Raw genomic sequence first — 15,884 nt, forward strand, 5'->3', positions numbered from 1 at the left:
CTAATCCTGGCTTAGTCTAAGCCCTGTCTGTGAAACTGGGCCGTAAACTTCTGTTTTGAGTGACAGCTCACAGGACTAAGTGAAGCATGGCTTTTAAAGCATCTTCTGTGGAACTTTGGTCCTGTTTTATTCCACAAAAACAGATATTGCATCACGTCAAGCTGCTGTGCAAGAACAGGCAAAAATATCCTCTTTCGTGAAGGAAGACTCTGAGACGGATATATCTATTATCGCCACAGAAGGTAAACAAATCCATTATTTTCATTTGAATAATCTCAACATTGATTCTTAAAATCTAAAGAACTATTGCAGTAACACACAGCACTGTCTGATTTAGGAAAGGATAACTTTTGAACCAGTTCTTTTTAGCGAGTCATATACAAGCAATTTAGTCGGATTTACTATAAAATCACTCTCTTGAGCAGGTCCTTAATGAATCATTCAGAAAGACTCACGAGAAATGCTATATGGGTTTACTCCAGACTTTTTTTGTATTGATTATTATATCTGTTAAATAATTTAAAGTTAAAGTGCATAGCTACTTTTCTCAAAATCGGAGAAGTAAGAGACTCCGGCAAAATATTTATATGCGCTTGCTGTTATTTAGGAGATACATTTGAGACATTAAAGTGTCTCATTTGGGACGTTTCTTTCCTCCAATCCCCGCAAGGACTCTTATTGATTTATCAGTGTTGTACTGATTGAAGAGTCAAATCTAAAATGTATGATGGTGAACAGCCTTAGTTAATCAGACCTAATAGAATGAATGAATCTTTGTTAATAGGCTTCAGCAGACTGTGTAATTATACCTCTGACAGAAACAAGTTCAATGTGTGAAGCAATTAGAGGCCAGGGAAGAGCTGTAGGGCATTTAACACCTTATGTACACATGCGTATTCTCACACTCTGCCACATCCTTAGCACATAGTTTTCTACTTAAAGTTAAAAAGAAGAAAGAAAAAAAACTTTGGACTTTTTCCCCTTCATCTTGTTTTGATGGGATGTGTCACTCTCTGTATATCCTCTTCCAGATACAGAGAAAATCTCTCATATTGACTGACATTTGGAGTGTCGGCTGTGATCCAGCTTCTGACGCTCTGGGCAACAGGGTATACCTGTGTGAGTTTCATCTCGCTGACACAAGGGACACTTCAGCTGTTGGTCTGAACTCAATAACACTGTGAACATCTCTTTGTGTGAGCTCTATAGGCACAAATACCATGGCATTTCATCACATATCTGGTGTTATTTCCCTTCAATAAATAATTGTGATGCTAAAGTTTTCAAATGGGGGTTGAGTGAGGACCAGATCTTTTATGATTTGATTCATGCATCTGTCTTCTATGTCAGCAGAAGAGAGCAAATGATAAGAAGTGATTTTTGTCAGATGGCCAGCTTCTCAGAAGGCAAAGACCAGATCCATCGAGAGAGATTTTTGCTTTTCACCGAGAAGCACTGATGACCAAGTGAAAAGACAGGCAGAGGTTGGTAGCAAAAGCCATATTTTTCTTTCTCTTAGCAAAATTCAATAAGGATTTAACTTGGTCAATGTAACAAATTAGCTCACATTTGATTAGTTCTCTATAAGTAGTGCAACATGTTCAATTTTCTCTCATTTAACATCATGTTTTGTTGGTTAGATTTTTCTCAAAACTAGTATTTTTTATTATATTTCCATGTTTAAATATGGCTCCTACACATTTTATGTAGTCTGAGACAAACATTTGGAGTCAGTAGTTCAGCAAGTATGTGTTAAATAGATCAAAAGTGACAGTAAAAGCATTTATGATGTTGCAGATTATTTCTATTTTTATTTTATTTTATTCTGTAGTTTTAAACTTTCTATTCATCAAAGAATCCTGAAAAAATATATACTGTATCATACTTTATACATATAAAAAATCATAATATATATCAAAAAAGAATCACAGCTGTTTTTAACATTGATAATAGTAAAACATGTTTCTTGAGCACCATTTAAGCATATTAGAATGATTTTCATAGGATCATGTGACACTAAAGAATGTTGTGAGAGCTGCTGAAAATTCAGCTTCGCCATCAAAAGTATTAATTACAGTTTAAATGTAATAACATAGAAAAGTATTTCATTAAAAATATATTAAAATAGAAAACACCAAACTTTTAAACTTTACTGTACACTTTTAAACAATATATGACAGGAAAGGCAGTACGGAGGAAATGGCACACTCACTGAAAAAAGAAAATCCACTCATTACTGCTGTTGTGCAAAAGAAAATCAACACCTTTTAATTAATAGAGTCAGTCACTTTATTGGTTTTCTAGAGAGAACCCGAGAAAGAAATATGATGTGTACTAAAGGATCAAAATTTCACCATTTTGTCAGACTGATTAGTTATTTGGCATGTTAGGGAAATGCAAGTTTGGCAAACCGTGTCTTTCCCCATCCTTGCATGACTGAGCTTAGCTGCTCAAGGGTGTAAAGCAGCTGGGAGACTCAGGAAAGCCAAATGTTACGAGTGTATTTTATAAGGTTAATTACATTTCTAATGATGCAAGCCAAAAATAGAGGGCTAATTAACAAATACCTGTTTATTCCTCCTTTAAAAAAAAGTGTTTGTATGTGGTGAGAATAACTTAAGTGGTGAAATGTAAAAAATAGCTTGTGCTAGCCTCCATCTTCATTTAATAAACAAACCAGCCCTCCTTCCCAATTAGATCTGCATATTAAAATCATTCCAGAATAATGCCCAAGGTCTTTTGTGGTGAGGGAATCCATGCCTAGTTAGTCTACAGGATGTCTGGCACATTGCACACAGAAGCTAAGTTCGTTAATTTGTTCCATACAATGCTGTATTTGAATTCGCCGGGGGGAAATATGATCTTATTTCTACTTGTTTCTGATGGCAGGCCAGAATTATTGGTTTTCTGCTTGAGGGCTGCCTGGGGCTGTATCAAGTAAATGCAAAGATTTTATCCCTTTCTCTCAGCTCTGGTAGATTCAGGCTGAGTTTTTCATTATTGAGGGTGTGATCTCTGCCAGAAGGCAAAGAGAGAACGAGAGAGAAGTGAGGAAGGTGGTCAGCAGTGTGCCATTACAGAAAGATTGTGTGGCTGAGTGGCATTGGCAGAAGCACGTTGACCGTGGCTGGCGCTTCTGCTTTTGATGAATTTTTCAGAAAGAAACATTTTTGGTGTATTTTACTGCAATAACAATGAATATTATTGCCGTTAAAATGAGTGAATGAAATATGATCGATGAACTTAATTTCATTTCATTAAATTTGTACAATGGATGTGCTTAATCCATTTGTGGTTTGACTATGTGAATAATTTTTTATTAATTTGAACATTTATTTTTTTCTGAAGTTGATTTAATTTAGTATTTCAAAATAAAATATGGTTGTTATTTCTTTTTTACGTCTGATTGTATGCCAGAAAAGAAAAAAAAATGCACTGTCAGTCATCAGGATCACACTTTAGATTAGGAATCAATTAACACTATTAACTACTAACTATGATTTATTTCTCAGTAACCCCCTAATTAGCTTCTATATAGTATATATAGAATAGTTAGTAAGGTAGTAGTTAAATTTAGGTATGGGGTAGGTTAGGGATCTAAAATATGGTCATGCAAAACAAGTCATTAATATGTAGCCTTCTGTATAAGTACTAATAAATAGCCAATATGCTTGTAATATGAATGCTAATAAACATCTATAGTGAGAACTGGTCCATAAATTAAAGTTTAACCATTATCAATGTTTGTTCAAATACAAAAGATTCTAAAGATGCATTAGAAATGTGCAGATTTTCAGTTGGGTTAAGATTTTTGGCCCAGCCATTTAATTATTTTAATGTTCTTGAGAGGTTTGGTCACTGCAGAATATGAGATTTCTCTTAAACATGGCAAGACAGATCGTTAACCTGTTCAGAATTGAACTGGCAAGCAATTCCAGCTGCAGTGTTGAACCGATTCCCCTGCATTTGTCTTATGTGGACTGGTAGTCTATTGGGGGGACTTGAATGAATTGGTGTCGTTGTAAATCTGCAATATTTAAGAAATCTCAGATTTGGAAAGACCAACTTCTCTTGCAATGACTGAGAGTATCATCCCTTTGGCCTTTGTCTAGACAACCTCCTGTTGCAGAGTTTCAGTCACCTTAGTGCAGCCCGACATCTTTCAATCTTATTGAAAATTGGAGGAATGCAACCAGTTAAATATGGTTTGTCATAAAATTAAGGAAATTAGCAACAGGTGCCAGATAAACTCCAGTTACTTGGAGTTATCAGTAAGTGTTCTCTAATTTTGAATTGAAAACTGGCCTTTACTCCTGTTAGGATAACTTCAAATAGGATTGAGCAGTGACTTTTTGAAATGTAGGAAATTATAGGCTGCTGTCTTTGCTTTATATATATTATTTGACTATTTAACATTGTGTTACAAGAGCATACGCGTCCATGTGGTCTGATGCCAAAATTTGAATCCTGTTCATTCTTTTCATTATCACTGCATCTGGTTGGCATAACTAAATGAATTCGCCATTCATACAGTAAGACTGGAACAAATCTGCTCAAGCAAATTATAAAACCTGATTTAATCACAAGGAAGTTTTCCTCCGTTTCAGATAAATTCAATGAACATTTCTGAACATCTTGAGTGTATAATGTAATATCAAAGGTAGTCAAGACAGCAAAACCACATACTCATAAACAATCAAATCCTGCAATTACAGAGCCATTATCCCACTATGTTGAGATTCTTTGTGCTTTTTAGGAGAGACATCGATAAATGAGAGCAGCTTTTTAATTTCCAAGCTTTACCACCGTCTGAAAGAGCTGCATTCAATTAAGTCACACTTTCAGTAATGAGCTACAAAGCTTCCCCTCATTGCTTTGTTCATGCTACTGGAATAATGCAGAATTTTTGTGACACTATTTAATTCTGTAAATAGACAATAATATCTGATAATAAGAGGTGGTAAACAACCAAATGTAGCTGCCATGGTGTGTGCCATTTTGAATGTAAAATGTAATTATTCTGTTCTCTTTAGGGAACTCAAATATTAACTTAACTACCTTATCTGTATATTGGAAATACAAATAGTACAAATCATCCAGTAAAGGTCCAAACAAAATGCTACAAAGTAATTTTGTAGAGTGCTACAAAAATTTCAAATAGTAGACCTTTCACATTGCCCTTTTTCAAATCAGATTTTAAAATTAACTTTAATTCTCTTATTCTTTGACATCATGCTATAATGAAAAATCTGCACTTGACCCAAGCACACATTAGAGCTTTCATCTTTTTCCTTTCCTGTTCTGTCCATTCTGGATGAGTGTATCATCATAAGATTGAACAAAATTACAGAAATAAATAATTGTCTTTAGTACTCGTACAATTTGCTAGATGTTTTCATTTTGGTTTATGCATGGTGGGGGTTGGTATAAAGAAACATCCTCACTATACCATGAAAAGACAATGAAAGCTCTAGAAAATATATCATCCCAACCACTTAAGGTGTTGTTTAAATAGTTTCAGTTGGTTTCCATGGTGCAGATGATATGTGGTTAATGATGAAACAGTTTGGTTGGTGTTGCTTAGCACTGTTCTTTTAATAAGATAAAGAAAAAAAAAGAACCTTGAACATGGAGCCATATCAGATTCTTTAGTGCGTGCGTGGTTTATGAAGTATGTGTGCATTTCCTTTTTTTCTGAATAACTCTCATCTGTTCATTAAGTGTCTTGTCATTTAAATCTTTCTCGCTGGTTACAGCGATAAAGTACATTTGTGTGACTGAGAGAATATGAGTCTACACCAAGGTGGACCAGCAATCAATGCTTTGTTCATTTCAAGTGTTTTTCATTTTCTTCTGGTGATTAATATTAAACAGTGGAACAGTGGAAAGCTCTCAACTGTGTCTATAGGTAAAGTATTCTGACATTTATGTTTCTATTTTACCACATTTAGGCTTTTTACAATTGGTTAAATTCCCTCCTCCCACCTAAAAACCACTGGCTCCCTTATATTACTCTGGATCCATAAGTATTTTGTATTTACAACCAGAACTTTACATGCACATTTGGCGCAGATGCATTGCAACAGATGCAGTGGATGCAAGCGTCTCTCCAAAGGCAATTTATTTGGAGACAATCAGCAATAAGATATGCATTTTATAATAAATGTGACAGGGAGAATGTAAGTATGCAAATTATACAACAACAGTAACTGTTCACTTTCATGATTCAGTACTGAGTGCATTTATTCTGAGCCAATATCATAAAAAAGCTCCAGTGTGAAAGCACCATAAATGATTCTCCTTATAAAGGAACTCGTCATAGATAAACACACAATACATTTGTATTCAATAGAGATGTGACTTCACAAGAGTGGACTAGCAATCACTTCTTTGTTGATTTCAAGTGTTATTGCTTCTTTTCTTTAAACATGGCAGACGGAAGAGACCGTCTGACAGCTGTCTGACCATGTACATACTCTCATGATGTTCCTCTTTTACTATTTTTAATCACATCTGAGTGCCACAGAGCTCTTCTGTCTTCCACCCCCTCTGTGTCTGACCCCCGAGTCCCCATCCACCCACAGTCTTTCTCTGTCCATTTCTTGCAGGAGGATAACTAGTGACAGCATCGTCCTCTCTAATAGCATGGTGGCCTTTAGACCCGAGACCATTGATACCTCCAAACAGCACACTGGTCAGCATCAAGTTCATCCGATGCCCCTTGCCCTTCATTGACTCTCCATTGTCTGGGATGGAGCTGGGATAAGTGGCACATCGGTAAAGAATGCTGATTGGCCGGTGAACAAACCCCAGGGGATTTCATTAACGTGGCGGCAGATGAAGCATCATTAGAGCTCTATACTCAGTCATCGCGGCCTGAGTATGAAAAAGAGGACATGAGAGAGGGGAGGGGAGTTAGGTAGGAAGGGAAATATGTCTTATTCTGTGTGATCTCTGAGGCGTCTTGCTGCAAATGAGGTCCTCTTGTGGGTCTACCTGTCTATGTCTCAGTCTGATTTCACCTTCATTGATTTTGTAAACATTTGCAGCTCTCCAAGCCCTTCACAGCCATTGACTTCTTTTGAAGAGCAGAGGTAATCATGAAATGATCTGGTGCAGGATTTGTCACAACGCTGGGGCTCACTGCGAATGAGATTTGGTGGTATCCTGCAAAATGTCTCTTTTTTTTCCCCTCTCTCTCTCTCGATCTCCGAAGATGAAGTGTCTCTTTTCCTGTCCACCTTGTCCTGGTGTCAGTAATATCCATTAGACTGATAGATGGTGGTAGAAAGATGTCTCTTTACCGGCAGACACGGGGACACATCTAGTCTGTCAGAGATGAATAGACCACAGACCCAGAGTGGAAGGCTGGTTTTTATGGCAAAACTGGTCACCCTCACAGAAACAGTCCTGTGCGATTCCAAAAGAGAGCTCAAATCATTGTCTTTAAAAAAAATAAAAATCATAAAACTACAAGCATTTCAGTACCACAGTTGTTACAGCTGGATAGAAGGATGGGTTATGGTTTGTTTCTGAAACACTAAAGGTACTTTCACCCTGATGACTTGACAATATTAGCTAGTCAACTTCATTCTAGGTAGGCACTGCATCTGTACAGAGGTTTTACTGTAGATTTATGTAGTTTTTTTATTTTTATAATACAGTATATACATATGCATACACATAAATATATAATACTCACAGAATTTTTTATTTTTTCATTTATTAGTTCTACACTCAAATAAATTGTGGTTAGTCACATTTGTTTATAAATGTAAGTTTATTTTGAAATATAGTGTGAGTACAGTAGTTGGGCTCTTTCATCTGTGTTCAATTGCCACCAGTTGCTGTTTATTCTCAAGCTAGAAATCGTTGCTTTGTCTGCAAATTGCTGTTAGTGTGCATGCACTTCAAGGATGGATGCGATGGACTCTACTTCATTAGAGAAGAGAGGCTGTGATAACACTTACTTTCAAAGAAGTTAACCCAACCTGTTCTCTGTGTATTCCATCTCTGATCCACGGTCGCTAATTCGCTGATTAATGAACTGAATAATGATTGTGTTTATTTCTCCATATCGGCGCGGGCAGTCGTTTTTCGAGAGTGCGAGTCATGTTTAATTGCAGAGCTACTCTGTGTGATGACTGGGCTCCTACTAGGACCGTGATTGGCATATCACTCTCTTCACTGAAAAGAAAACGAATGAAGCGGAGAGAGAGATCCCCTCTCTGCCGTGCAGAGAATGATGATGCACGTTTCCAGCAGCAGTTATTATCAGCCCACCTCTGGCTGTGGCTGTGAGACATCATTATGCCCCTATTGAATTTTACTCAGCAATAAGCCGCCTGCTGCTTCCACTCTCTTTGGCCCAGGATGATAGAGTTGCACCAACACCAGGAGAGCAAGTAGCTGGTGTCTATCACCCAACCCAACTCCCCCAGTCAGCCCTCCTACACATTTAACCCAGTGTCCTTCAAAATGAGGCCATTATACTGCTGAGATGTTTTGTTGTTTAATACCTTTTTCTTGAGAATATGTTTATTTCTCTATTTCACATGGCTTTGCGGTAACTACATTTTTTGTTGTTGTTTTTATTAAAATGTATATTACATACACAAATATATTTATAATTAACAATTAACCATTTAATAAAATAAAAATAAGTAAATTCATGTTGCTAAAACATGTTAATGTGACCAAACTAAATCTAATTAAAGCAATCTTTTTAAGATACTAACCTCGAATTTGGAACATGATTTGTCTAAATTCAAGACTTTGAATTTCATGCAGTTTTCGAGTAAAATCCTTATTTAAAATATATATATTTCAAATAATTTACTTTACTTAATAGCAAAACTGTTTAACTTTTGTATTTATTAATTCATTTAAGTAAAAAAGTAACATGCCGAAGTCTGTGCGTTGAAGCATTCAAGATCTGCGACAGTTTAAGTTGGAAATTTCATATTCAGCTCTATGCTCAAAAAGTGGTTCTGTATATTCCATATTCCATAAATATATAGTTTAATTGCATAAAATCTAGTAACAATATGAAATATGAAATAAAAATCACTGAACTAAAAAATAGTAGCCTACATTCATTTCATTGGAGAAAAAAAAATGTGTTACCAACACATGGGCAGCCCAAGAGGGTCAATTTAATTTAAATTGAAGTGTCTTAAGTTGATTAAACTTAAAATGTAAGGCAGCCACTGATTTTGTTACAGTAATATTTCATATGTGTCATCAGTATAGTAATTTATAAAGCCCAGAATTTATTAGCACAATGCAAGCATGAAAATAAAGTGAATCTGGTTTTGCTTAGTAGGCATTTAATATTCAAACCGCAGCCCCCGAATCTCAGTTCAGTTAGTTTGAAACATTCATATATGTCAGAATATATGCAAACAACCTTCAGACCCCTAAATCAAACCAAGTGTAAAAACACCCAGAGAAAGAATATAAAAATGAGAGTAGAATCTTTATTCCTCTAGCATTGCTTCTCGGCTCTATCGTCTAGCTGTGAGTCACACAAACTGCACTAGTTTTAAAAGTCATGTCAAGGGATGTCAGAGTTCCTTCATTAGCCTTTCCGTGTCTGAATTTAGCCTTTAATTTCCATAATGAATGAGACCACAGGACTTCTTTTGGTTAAACATCTTCTGATCCACATGCCCTTACAGACTACACCGAATTATTTATAATCTGTTCTGGAGTCGCAGAATAGCAATAACCCGTATGCAAATAGCAGACCGCAGACCGGCTGCTCACATTTAGCATGTCACGGCCCGAGCTGACAGCACCCTGACAATAGGTGAGACAAAAGCGTGTGTGTTGATTGATGTGGAGAGTCTTCAGAAGAGCCATTGTCCCTGGTTTCATTTATGCAAATAAGAAGACTCATCCTTCAATTTCTAGGTGACAAGGACAGCTCCTCTACAACCCCTCATCTCAATTTTCATATGTTTGTATTTGCTCATGAGATTTAGCAGCAGGGCTTTGCAGATCTGTCTGCAGTAAGTTTATTTAATGGGCAAATGATGTGTTGGGGCCAGGGGATGTACACACAGGACGTGTGTGTGATGTTGTGTGAACGTTTGAACACAGTGATGTTGAGATGGGTATTTTTAATTTTGAATAATAATAATAATTAACAATTAATTTTGATCAGCTATTTTATTACTAATTTTGATGCGTAATAATTTTATAGAAATAATAAGATAGATAGATAGATAGATAGACATTTGTATTTATTAATTTAGCTGACACTTCGTCATAAGCAGTTACTAAAGCGCTTATACAGTATTAATACAAACATAATGAATGCATTGTATAAATGTCAGGAATAAATCTGCTCTGTCGACTCCAAAATGTAATGACGTTACTGCCTAATTTGACCGTTTATTTAAAGAAAAAATGTCAGATAAAATTGCTTTGCAATGTCACACTTCATTTTAGCATCGGTAAGAATAACATCCATCATGTTATTTCCACCTAGAGCAGATTTAATTCTTGTTAATCTTCAATTAGTTGCTTGGGACATTCTGAGCAAGCAACAGTAACAGAGGAGCTATAAGTTTAAAATTGGCAAACACAAAAAAAGCACATTATGGATTGTTTACGCATTGTATGTGTGAGAGTGTGAATGGAAAGGAAGAGAGTGAGACTGCGGGACTGAAAGCTGTTATTTGCAAATAACTATAAATAAAGTTGTGTCAATATCGGGTTTTAATAATCATTTGCATTTGCAGTGGCGGCTCCAGGATTTTTCTGTTGGGGGTGTGGGGGGCCTTAGCGATTCAGAGGGGGTGCTAAAAAACTAATTCAATTGAGTGAAAGTAATGAACGCCTTTAAGCGTCAGCTATCTAAATAGCATGCCGATTCAGCCACCTTGTGTTTTTTATACAGCAGTTTAAAAAAGGCACATTTAAAATAAGCATTCTGTGGTATTAAACTTCTCATATGTTATCAGTTATATAACTTCTACTGCCAACTGCCAATGCTGCGTGTTGGGAGGCCCTGTGATAACCTCCCCATGCTGAGATGTGTCATATCATGTGTCAATGATAGCCAGAGATATGGTCAAAAGCATCAACAAATTAGCAATATTAAGACGATTTAGCATTTCCAATTACATTTACAACTAATGTAGGCCTGTTATATTCTTCTTATTATTAGGTCTATTATTATTAGGTTACTTTTATCATTAAATTACATGAAATTATTGTCCCACAATTGTGTTTCTGTTGGGGCTATAGCCCCGTCAAGCCCTGCCCTAGCACTGCCACTGTTCATTTGACACTAAAGCTGTCTGCCGTGCATTTCATTATGAGCGAGCAGCAACAAGATTCAAGTCTCATTGCTGTGTGAGAACGTAAGTTTCATGAGATCCAGTCATTCGTGCATGTGGCAAAATGCGTGCAATTAAAACATTTTCCAATCAATCACAATTGAATAATTCAATTTCCTGGAGTTCAGCAGTGAATTTAGTTCACTTTATATAATTTCGACTACCTCATCTACACGCCTGGCTGCTGTCAAGCGTGCAGCTGTATTGATTTTCATTGAACGCTCGGCCCGTCTGATGAAAACGTCTCTGGATTTTTTATGTATAAGATGACTAATTAAAAAGAAGGGCCAGGCTCTATCCTTTCTGGGAATGAGTGTATGTAAAGAGTCTGTGTGGGTTGGATTTACTGAGAGAAAGATCCAGTTGATAAATAGTCTCTCCCCCCTTCACTGATCATAAACATCCCCTGATTATTCAGCTGACAATGGCCACAAATATTCCTCATTCTCATGATGGATTGGTAGGAGACAGAGGGACAGAATGAGAGAGAGAGAGAGTAAAAGAGAGAGGCTGAATGGCTGGCCTGGTTTTTCTCCATCTGTGAACAAAATAAAAGCCGACAGGTCTGGGCACCATATCTTCCCTTTTTTTTTTTTGGTAAAGTATGAGGGCAGATAATGCTTAGACCTCTCCACATGAACTTGGTCAAATAGACATTGTCACGATTACCTGAAAGTTGCAGCTTGCATTGGTTTTGTAGCAGAGAAAAGATATGGCGAGTAATCCTGCATTTTCTGCCCATTTAATTAGGGCCATATTGGAGAAAGCTACTATTATTTATCTGGTTCCAGACTGGCAGGCCTGATTCAGCGGGAGAACAGCAATCATCTAGCAGCTCTTAATACTTAGTATGCAGGTAATGAAATTTTATGCGACAGAGCGGTGTTCTGCTGCCGAACATCTCCGTAATTGTGTCTGTTATGTGGAGAGAGCAGGAAAAAAGCGAGCAAGAGAAATGAATGAGTTGGTCTAAAGAGGCTGCCATAACCTTCTGCAAGAACGGCACTCTCAACAGTAGCTCAAGTATTATCTAAACTATATCCGTTATTAATGTGCTTTCTCCATTGCTGAATAGCTGAGGTAGTGTACTTTAAAAAAAAAACTCCAGCAAATTGAAAAGATAGGTTCCCCCCCAAAATGAAAAAGTCATAATTTACTGTTCATTCCAAACCGACGTTACAAAAGTGGTGCGAGCTGCAAACTATTTCATAGGGGACAGAAAGATAAAGATGAAAAATGTTAACTTACACAAAAATTTTAAATGTCACATTGGCAACTAACTCCAATAAAATAAGTTAAAGTTGAAGTAACTTATAATTACTAAAACTAAACCTGAAATAAAACTAAATATAAAATAAAATTAAAAATAAAAAAATATATCAAAAAGTTATTTCAAAATAGTAATGTGTAATAGTTTGAAATATAGTTATAGTTTTTCTAATAGTATAAAAAAGTTTTTTTCTAAATAAAAATATTATTTGATGAATTATATGCACCAAAAATGAAAAAAGTAGCAAACAAAAACAAATCCATGAATACAGTGAAAAATTATTGTATGTGGAAATTTTATAAATAAATACATTTTACTTAACATTTTATATTCATTTTTAAATCATTTTATAATTCACTTAAATTTTAAATAATTTTAAAATAATTGTATCAATTAATAAAAATGTGGCTGTAATTTTATATGAATATAATTTTAAATAATATTTTATATCAACTTATTTTATTGTATTACATCATGCTTATTTTTTATACAATCAGTGAGTTGGAATACGACTAATTGAGCTATTTGATGTCAGTGACATTATGAAACTTGGCGTGATTCCATGTATCTTTGTGCATCTTGTATTGTTCTTAAATTCTAAAAGTGCTTTCTGGCCTAAATTAGCATGATTTATAGAATTATTTTGTGATTTACATAGACGTGATGAGCGTAAATTTTCTCTTGAACCTCTAATAATTCTCCTCTTTTTTTTATTTGTATTGTTTTGGGTGAGAATCTGAAGCATGAGCTTTCAATTTACTTGCCACATTTGCTGTTTGTGACTGAAGTGTTTGTTGTTCTGGTGTATTGGTTTGGCTTCTGTTGAAAGCTCAAGCAAAGCCCGTGGAGCGAGACTGGCTGGAGAAAGAAGTATTGAAGGTCGTAGTGTTTCAGAGAGTCAGCTCATTTTTACTTCAGTGGGCTACTGCTTGGGCTCAGACCTCCATGTGCGACTTTCTCATGACCCAGGCATAATCTCTTACCTAATCTAGTTATAACTGCAGCCACACTACAAGCGATGCTGAGCCACTGTGAGAGTGAAAATCCCATCCATTCCATTTGGCTCTATTATGAATCTTCACTCCAGCTCTTTTTAGGTCTAATCCAATAAATCTTTTTCCCCGCTTTCTTTTTTCCCATTACTAGCACTGGTGAAAGTAAATGAACAGAAGCAATATAGGAAATGTATCAATTATACATGCAGTTGTATTGCCTTCAGAAGTAAAGCCCCATTGAATTTGATTTACATTCAAAAAGTAAGTAAATACAAGGACTTATATGAAACATATGAAAAGAAACATTATTAACAGCTAACAAAAAATGAGCTTTTCACCTAACAGTGCAGGATAATTGATGCACCAAAAAGTCATACTTAGTGTAATGATATTGCTCAAATTCTCAAAGTCATAATGTAATAAATGTAGAGACTAAAAAAATAAAAACATTCAAGTGAAACATTATTGAACAGAAAAAGAGGTCCAGCAAAATATATATAATTTTTTTTCGATTTGCTGCTAATTTAGTAATCAGTATAGGGTTTGTGCAGACTGTATACTGTATGTGCTGCTCAATTTTCATAACTGTGCATGTTTGCACGTGTGTTCACAATATGGTCGCTCACTAGATGGCAACACTCACAGTTGGGCCGTTGCTTTTCAAAAACTAGTTGAAGACAGAAAATGGCAGTAAAAAACAAAAGAAGAAAAAGGTGGAAACTAAAATAAGGAAAGAAATTTTGTACCAGAATTTGTTAGTTTGAAAGTATAAATTTGTCTTTTGGTGTATTAACCTTTTCCTTTTTGTTTGAATCACTAACAGTGACCCTGTTTCCTGTCCCCATAGGTACAGTAGGTATGCTCTAAACCATGTGGAATGACTCCAGATGCCCTCGCTCACTCTTACTTTACTTGTATTCGACCGCTGAGAGAGGGTCAGATGTAATTACAGCGTGCAGTGGGCGTGTTTAAACAGGTATGTTTTCCCTGTCTAAGTCAGATGCCTCCAAAGGTCATTTCCACCTTCCACTTTCAGTCTTTTCCTCTTTAATTCTATGTTTGTTTCTCTGTCAGGTAAATTAATGCACTCTAATGTGCTTTCAGCTGATGTGCCATATGTGGCATAGAGAGCCAGAGAGTGTGTATTAGGTTTAATGTTTCTAAAGGTCAGCTCCGCTCTCCTGAATGGAAAAGCTCTTTAGTATGACTGCTGAACCTTTGCTTTGACGTGTAGTTGTCCTTCTGCACAGTGAAGCCCAACATTTGCACTCACAGTTTTTAGTACAGTATACAAGTTATAAACTGTATAACCATAAAATTGATAAGTATTTTTTCTTTCAGAACTCAAAATGATATTACGTTCCTTCTTTCAAATTTTGCAAGATTAAAAGTTAAATGTCTAGTGAGTGGCACTAAAAGATTGCTTTTTTATCCAAACCAGATGAACGTTAATATGGCAATGTTGTATTACATTGGTTCTTGTAAGTATGTGAACTGTCTGGTGCTTGAAATTTACGAACCATCTACATTAAAACCTACCCTAAACTGAAAATTACATACAGTACCACCTACATTAAAACCTATCCTAAACCTAACTGATAGCTTTAACAAAATAAAACAAAAATAATTTATTGAGCCTGTGTTTCAAAAGATTTATACCTGAGCACTACTGTATATATCGCAAATGCAGTGCTGTACCAGGTGAGCTACTGAGCAAGTTTACTATATCAGAAAAGCCACAGATATGGAGCTGGTTATATGATGCAAATGTCAACATGTATCTGTTTACAATTCATGCAATATAGTAAAAATGTGGTGTAACATCATATTATGCAGGCAGGGGCGGACTGGGACCAAAAAGAGGCCCTGGACTTTCTGGCCCACAGCAGCCCACTACATCATAACGCATCCACCTGTTTTGATGCCATTTATTAATTTAATATTTAAGTTGACAGTTTGGCCAATAGGGCAACTGATCCTCCATTGAAAAAAAAACCCTGCGAGTAGCAGCTGTTCATTTAGCGATTTAGTGAGCGATACATGCTCATTACAACACAAACATTCTCCTAGAACTCACACTTTGCATTCAGTTAACAGATCCATATGAATCCTGCATGAAATTAATGAAGTTTATAAAGTCAAACGATAGCTTTATGGGCTTTACAGATGAACTTGAATCTTTATCTTTTGAGATGTTCAATAATAGATCATCTTTGGCTCGATAATACAAGTTCATGATCTGATTCGTGAACAGATTATTCTTTTGAGTCA

General features: G+C 35.9%; 1 long non-coding RNA gene across 1 annotated transcript in view; it reads left to right on the forward strand.

The window, feature by feature from the left end:
• The window catches only part of LOC113110464 (uncharacterized), a 46,374-nt gene extending 31,803 nt beyond the window's left edge, over positions 1–14,571 (forward strand). Inside the window, exon 3 of the long non-coding RNA XR_003293149.1 lies at positions 14,461–14,571. This is a non-coding gene — a long non-coding RNA (uncharacterized LOC113110464). The remainder of the gene's footprint in view (positions 1–14,460) is intronic.
• Positions 14,572–15,884: the final 1,313 nt, after the last annotated feature.

Source organism: Carassius auratus, chromosome 10, assembly GCF_003368295.1.
Source record: "Carassius auratus strain Wakin chromosome 10, ASM336829v1, whole genome shotgun sequence".
NCBI lineage: Eukaryota > Metazoa > Chordata > Actinopteri > Cypriniformes > Cyprinidae > Carassius > Carassius auratus.